Source organism: Arvicola amphibius, chromosome 3 (genome assembly GCF_903992535.2).
Source record: "Arvicola amphibius chromosome 3, mArvAmp1.2, whole genome shotgun sequence".
Taxonomy (NCBI): domain Eukaryota; kingdom Metazoa; phylum Chordata; class Mammalia; order Rodentia; family Cricetidae; genus Arvicola; species Arvicola amphibius.
This window is the reverse complement of record NC_052049.1, coordinates 103,327,318-103,334,750: the sequence shown is the minus strand read 5'-3', so window position 1 is coordinate 103,334,750 and position 7,433 is coordinate 103,327,318. Positions and strand designations below refer to the sequence as shown.

The 7,433-nt window shown below is 51.2% G+C and overlaps 1 protein-coding gene across 2 annotated transcripts in view; it reads left to right on the top strand.

Annotated features, from left to right (window-relative positions):
* The first annotated feature begins 2,101 nt into the window (after nucleotides 1–2,101).
* The window catches only part of St3gal4 (ST3 beta-galactoside alpha-2,3-sialyltransferase 4), a 40,582-nt gene continuing 35,250 nt past the window's right edge, over nucleotides 2,102–7,433 (top strand). Inside the window, exon 1 of one of the 2 annotated variants that reach the window (XM_038323691.1) lies at nucleotides 2,102–2,120. The gene's annotated coding sequence lies outside the window, so the exon portion shown is untranslated. Of the gene's footprint in view, nucleotides 2,121–4,739; nucleotides 4,875–7,433 lie in introns of those variants that run through there. The other variant, XM_038323690.1, reaches the window with a different exon arrangement.

Here is a 7,433-nt window from a genome sequence, read left to right as displayed (position 1 = left end):
GAGACACGTCTGCTCCTGGCAGCACCAATCTACTTCGAGAGGAAGATGGGCATCGAAGAGGCTACTTATGGAGTTTGTTAGCCATTTGGGCAAAAAAATGCTCTTGCCTGGACTGTTACATAAACTGGACACAAGGAACCCACAGAAAGAGGACTGCTAAACTTGCCTAAAGGTGAGATGGCCTTTTGGGGTTCCTGATTCATAAAAGAGTCTGCGAGACGTTCTGCAGGACATAGCAGAAAGTGACTAAACTGTCTTTAAAATTTCCTGCTTCATAAAAAAGTCTGCTGGACACTATGGGCCTAAAGGCTAAAGATGGATGCCCCAACGGTACAGAGGAACTTTGGGTGACTGTCCAGGCAGCGAGTTGTCTCTGTCATTTCTAGAGTTTTATAAGTTACTTATTTCTTATTTACTTAGGTAACATTATATCCTTCTGGAGTCTTTGATGGAGTTAAAAAAATAAATAGATAGTTATAGCTTTCCTTAGTTATGATAAAAGATAAAATAGATTTAAATATTGTAACTGTAATACTTGCTTGATAACTGTTTTGTTATATGTAATTTTGCTATGTTAAAGTTGAAGCCTTTTTTGTTTAAACAGAAAAAGGGGAAATGATGGAGGAGAGTTATCTGTCTATGTTTCTTTCATTGGTTAATTAATAAAGAAAACTGCCTTGGCCCTTTAAGAACAGAAAATTAGGTAGGTGGAGTAGACAGAACAGAATTGTGGGAACAAGGAAGTAGAGTTAGGGAGAGACGCTTCAGGCAGTCGCGTGGTGAGTCTCCATGCTGCTCCTCTCCGAGATGGACGCAGGTTAAGATCTCTCCTGGTAAGCCACACCTCGTGGTGCTACCCAAATTACTAAATATGGGTTAAAAAAAGATGTGAAAATTAACCAATAAGAGGCTACAGATAATGGGCCAGACAGTATTTAAAAAAATAAAGTTTCCGTGTAATTATTTTGGGTAAAGCTAGCCGGCGGCGGATTAGCTGGTTGCTGGGAACTGGGCGGCGGAAACACAGCCCCGAGCGGCGGGTGGCGGGGCCCGCTTCACACTACAGGTTTCAGGGCCAGGGTGGGTTTCTTTGGCTGGCCCTTTTACCCTACAACCACAGCAACTCTTATAAAGGAAAACATTTAATTGAGGTGGCGACTTAGAGTTCAGAGGTTCAGTCTATTATCATCATGGGAGGGGCGGGAGAGGTATGGAGGCATGTAGACAGACATGGTGCTGGAGAAGTAGCTGAGAGTCCAACATCTTGCAGGCAACAAGAAGTCAACTGAGACACTGGGCAGTATCTTAAGCATATGAGACCTCAAAGCCTTCCTCCACAGTGACACACTTCCTCTAACAAGATCACACCTATTCCAACAAGGCCACACTTCCTAATAGTGCCATTCCCTATGAGATTATGGGGGCCAATTATGTAAATTCAGACTACCACAGCCTAGTATTCCTGATGATCTTGCTGCTCCTGCTTTCTGAGTGCTGGGATTGTAGCCATTGCCAGTATACCCAGCTTAGATTTTAAGAAAAAAATTTACAAACTATGGTTAATTGATCGTGGCCTGAAAAATAGGCAGGGGCTCCATGCAATGGCTTCTTGGGATTTCTTCTAATCTAAAGGTTCCTGAAATGCATTTTAACCTTGGCCTTCTGGCAGGTTTCTAATACTACAATAGAGATGTCCCCTTCGATTGAGGTCCCTGAGAGCAGATCAGCTCCATGGTCCGGCCATATAAATCTGATAAAAATAGAAGCTGAAATACCATCCTGGGGTTGCTATTTTTAAAAGCGTCTGAGATGCTGGATTGGGTTTATTTCTTCCTCAAATGGCATCTTGCTGTCCCTTCCTCCTGGTAGGCAGGATATGAATGTGGCACATGTGAGGGACAGGAGCCAGAAGTCTGGTAGGCACATTTGTCAGGCCTGTCCAGGAAGAGGAGCCTCAGGGACAGAGCTTCCTCGGCTCAGAAGCACCTGCCCCTTCTCACACCCTTCCTCCTCTGTCTCCTCCCTCTGTTTGAGGTTCCCATGGCCGTCCCAGCAGTCAGGTGTTTGCCACATCTACCACAGGAGAACAGGAAAACAGGCGTTTGCCACATCTACCACAGGTGAATAGGACGGTCAAAGAGGAGGTAAAGGCATGGGGATGGAGGTGGTATTGCTTGCCAGATGAGTAGGACTCCCTGCTGTTATTTTGAAGGTTGTCTTGGCCCACTTCAGCACAGCTAAGCCCTGGAGCAGTCCCTCCAGGCCAGAGCCCAGTTTGTTACCCCTTGCTTCTTGGCAAGCAGCTTATAGTGTCAAGGGGTACCGTGGGATTGGTGAGGGCCTAGAATCTAGGCTGGAGGAAGGAGTACCTGTGTACTAAAATTGCTCCCCTCTCTTCCATAGTGGAGAGGGTGCCTGAACTGGCCTTCCTCTGTAATCAGATTGGTGACTACCCTAATTGTTATCAGAAATCAGAGAGCCTTTATCCAGTAACTGATGGAAGCGGATGCAGAGATCCACAGCCAAGCACTGGGTTGAGCTTCAGGAGTATTGCTGAAGAAAGGGAGGAGGGACTGTAGGAGCCAGTGGGGTCAAGGTCATGATGTCAGAAGCCACAGAGACAGCTGACTTGAGCTTGTGGGAGCTTGTCAAGGACCCTGGAGCAACAGTTTGGGAGCCTGCATGGGACCAGCCTAGGCCCTCTGCATTTGTATGACAGTTGTGTAGCTTGGTCTGTTTGTAAGGCTCCTAGCAGTGAGATTAGGTACTTAGCTGGCTTCTGGGAACCTGTTTCCCATGCTGGATTACCTTGCCCGGCCTGGAGATGGAGGAGGAGTGGATGGATAGGAGGTAGATGGGGGGTGGGAACAGGAGGAAAGGAGGGAAGGGAAACTGGTTGGTTAAATGTTAAATAAATGAAAAAAATGTTAATTAAATAAAATTTTAAATTTTATTAAATTTTTATCTTTACTAAAAAATATTTTTCAACAACAACAAAAAGGTATTCTTTTGCATGTTAAATAAGAGCTTAGTTATCATTCTGTGGTTTCAGGACAAGTTCACCTCGGTTGCCTCGTTCAGTACTTTGAATAATCTCATTTATTTCCACTGATTTCTCTTTCCAGTAAGAAAAGAAAAGGTATTTAGTAGCAGAGGCAGGATTGGAACTCAGGTCTTGAGAAACAAAAAAGCTGATTCTTAAGCTCAATTTTAACGGCAGAGGATTCTTCCATGACCCATGGAAACCAGTGTGAACTTGTCTTCGAACCTACTTTGGTGAAGACTTAGCCAGCTTTGGAGGCCGGACTATTTCTTGGATCAGCTGGCCAGACACATCTATTCATTCAGAGGAGTCGCTGTTTCTCCTGGAGCAGTTTTTCTTTTGCAAAATAGGAATCTTCCTTCTTCTTCTTGACTTGCCCAACACAGAGACATAGTTATTGTGTTCTCTCTTCCCAGCTTAGTTCCAACGCAGGACATGATATGTAATAAATACTTGTTGAATGAATATGTGACTGACAGGCCGAGTGCATCATTCAAATAAAACTAGGTTTTGGTGAGATGCCAAACAGCTTCTGCCTATGCAAGGTATAATTTAGGTAAGAGCCGTCACCAATGGAAGAAGTTGGAGGCTGACTCTTCCTTCTCACAGAGCAGGACTTGTGAATTGAAAGTTCCCACCAGCGGAGACCTCCAGCTTCCCCCGAAGCTGACTAAACTGTCAGTTCACTAGAACCCTGGGCGCTTATTGTCAGCTTTCATATCTTGCACTTAGTCACATCCTGTGCTGCCTGGTTCTTGAAGGGAGTCCACCCTAAGTCCTCTCTCTGCAGCTGGACAGTAGTAAGCTTCCCGAGGACAGGGACTGGATCTGACACTTTGCTTGGTGCCCCAGCGTGTTCATGCTAGAAACTCCGTGAAACTGCTGACTCCTGAAAAGGTCAGTCCTGCAGGGCGGTTTCTGCACTGTTCTTCCGTCCAGGCAATTCTAGAGCCCAGGGAATCAGGGTTAAAGACTTGATGGGGTTTCCCCTGGAGACAGGATGCCTGGCGCCTTCAGCAAGAACGGAAACTGAGAAGTTATCCGAGGCTAAGGCAGGGTATACAAGGGAGGGTGCAGAGGGGGCAGTTTGGGGCGCCCGAGCCAGTCTGAAGCACGGGAAAGGCCCGCGAATCGGTTTAGGTCAGCTGACTGCCATGAGGACAAGGGGGTATATTGGAACCAAGCATGGGCGCCTGCACTTCAGTTACTGTAGAGAAAAGGACACTTTTCACCGCGCGGGGACAGCGAAGAAGCCTTTCTTGGGTCTTATTGTTCCCAGGAGAGTGTGGGATCACCACGTTGGGCATACTCATCTTGGCGCCAGTCACAGGCAGCGCTTGCCCTGGGCCTGCCCTCACTCGAACCGGCCTCCCGCACCCCGGCCTCCGGGCGCCTCTCTCCGAACCTCGGAGGCCTCCACATCAACCTCAACCTCAGTCTTCTAGCGGCCTCGCGCCCCCGCCCTCCCTTCTGCGCGCGCCCTCCCTCCCCGGAGCCCACCCTCCCTCCTCAGCTCCCTCCTTCCTCCGCGTCCTCCCTCCCTTGGCGGCCCCCTCCCTCCTCTGCACCCTCCCTCCAGCGCGGCGTTTTCGGCTGTTGGCTTCCCGGCCGTGTGCGCAAGCGTGTCCGGCCCCTTCCCCGCCCCCCGCCCGAGCCCCGGCCCCCGCCTCCCCTCGAGGCGGACTTGCCCGCTCCCAGGCCGGCCCCGTTCCTGGGACAGGGACCGGGCCGAGCGGAGCCGCTGCGCCAGTGCTGCCCCGCCAGCCCGGGCGCCTAGCGGATCGGAGCTGCGCGCGGATCTACCTCGCCCCGCCCCGCTCCACCCGTGAGGGTGAGTACGCGGCGGCCGGGCTCTGGGGCCCCGCGGCGGAGGGCGGGGAGCGCCGGGACTGCCGGGGCGGCCGGGGCTCCAGCCTCGCGCCACGGTTCGGGGAGGTGGTCGGGCCCGGCACGTGGACGCCACGCTGCATGGGGTCGATGTGGTGCTGCCACAGCCCTTGGGAGCTGGGTCCCTTTTCCTGGACTCGATTTTCGCGGGAAGCCTGATTCGTCTCGCTCTTTTGGAGTGAACAAACGGGACAATTCTCCGGAAAGTTTCTAACCCCCACCCTTGTTGCTCCTGCGCCCGGGCTGAATAGGTGTCCACCACCTCTAGCATCCCCCGAAGTCCAGGACATGTGGGCCGGCTTTGCTAGAGGTGACAAGCTTTGCAGGGTCTGTCTTGTGCTGGAGTTGCAAGGTCGCTGAGCAAAGCCCAAAGGTGGGCTTGCCAATCGCAGACTTGCTGTGTCCAAGGAGTCAGCGGCGATATTAGGGGGTCTTTTGGCCTAGGCAGCTGTGTTTCCAAGTTGTCTGGGTGGTGGTCAGTGGGAAGGAATAGGATTGAATAGGTTGAGCCTGAGCTGGGAAGCAAAACCCTTCTCATGTCTGTTTTGGGTGCCTCTCCAAGATCCCTGCTGGCTGGGACCTCTGGGCAGCCCTGAGATGCCAACGTGTCTGCCATTCTCAGTCTTGGCGGGGGGTGGGGTGTGTGTGTGTGTGTGTGTGTGTGTGTGTAGACTTTTCTGGTCTATAAGGCCTGATCTGCTGTATTCTTCGTTCTCCGGGCTGGATCCCCAGGGCCAGGCTTAGAAGACTGCCTGCAGGCTAGGGGTGTAGGCAGCGCCACAGTGTAGATTATCTGTTACAGGGACATGAACCTGTACCACGGTACAGACCTTACTTGGCCCCTCCAGGCCTCTGCCTAGGAGGTTTTAAATGATATGTGTAAGTACTTGGGAAAGTGCTGGTGCAGAGAGTTGTGTATTTGCTACTGAAACTACATGTATTATTACCTTACTTTCTCAAGCAGCCCTAGAGTGCTACCTGGGAAATAACTAGACATGTTTTGCTCTGTTGGGAGTTGGCCTGCAAATGCCCTCTGAGACCGCGGTGGGTACCCACTTTTCTCGAACTTTCTGCCTCTGCCCCCTACTCTGCGCACCCCTGGTAGCGGAGGGAGAGCATAGGGAGCTTAGTGAAATCCTGTGCTTCTCCAGAGCGAGCCAGGAGTTGGAGCCGGCCCCCAGAGACTTCTGGGTGACAGTGGAGATAAAGAGAAGGATGTAGACAGAAGTCATAAATGTAAATTAGGAACCGGGGGTGTGGCAGAGCACTTCCCTGCGAAGTACTGGGGTGGGGTGGAGATAAGGGAGGCACTCTGCTTGGCTGTCTAAACCCGTTATGTTTGATTCCCTACACTGTCTAAACGTATGGTGGTGGTACATGCCTATAGTTCCAGCACTCAGGAGATAGGATCCCAGTACTTGGATGGTAGATCGGTTCTGCTCCATTTGGAGTTCGAGGCCAGACGAGGCTGCATGAAACCCAGTCTCAATAGTCACCTTCTGGGGCTGGAGAGATGGCTTAGTGGTTAAGAGCACTGACTGGGTGGTCTTGCAGGGGACCCAGACTCAATTCTCAAACACCCATATAATGGCTGATTCCAGTTCCAGGGGATCTGACACCCTCTTCTGGATTCTACAGACACCAGGCATGCATGTGATGCACATAAATCCATGCAGGCAAAGCACTCATACACTTTTTTGTTTCAAAGTTGCCTGCATAGCCTTTAGACTGAAAGCGCATCTTTAGCTTGGGAGTGGAGGGCTGCTGGAAGAGAGGAAGCCCCATCTCACCAGGAGTGGATGCCCAGGGTGAGGAAGCTCCTGGTGCCCTCTAGGCTGTCGTCCCTCCGTTCCCTCGCTTCCTTCCCTGAAGCAGTGACTCACCCACAGAGTGCTCAGCCCCTCTACCCTGCCAGCTGTTGTAGTCTCACAGAATTTCACTTTCCGGGTAGAACTAAGAATCTGCCCATTTCTGGAATTGTCAAAATTCCTGGGAAGAAACTCCTTTCTTCCTCCCTGGGTAGGGAGGAACAGAGGTCAGTTCCACTTCTTAGCACCATGTAGAGTCATGGCCAGGCTGCAGTTACTCCCCCGGGACTGGTGTCTGCCCTTGCTCTGCAGGCTACTTCAGCCTCTGTTCTCTCCTCAGAGTACCTCTCCCAAGGCTGCCCTCCTGTCACAGTGGTTCAAGGTTTGCAACATGTGTTAGAGGGAGGACGCCACTCTGCCTCAGCTGATACCAAGCAGTTGCAAGCTGCCAGGCTCGGGCTTCGGGAGGGAGCATGGGGCACTAGGAAGGTCAGATGGCTGAACCAACAGACTTTGATAAGACAAAGCTGCGGCCACTAGGAGATAGACATTGGACATCGGAGGGCAGGGTGAGTGGGGTTCACTCTACCTGCTCCACTCCCCACCATTGAGTTCCATCACATCGTTTCACTGAACTGGTGCTGGGTGACATAGCTATCCCTCCCTTCATCAACCTTTCCCAGAGAACGTTGTGT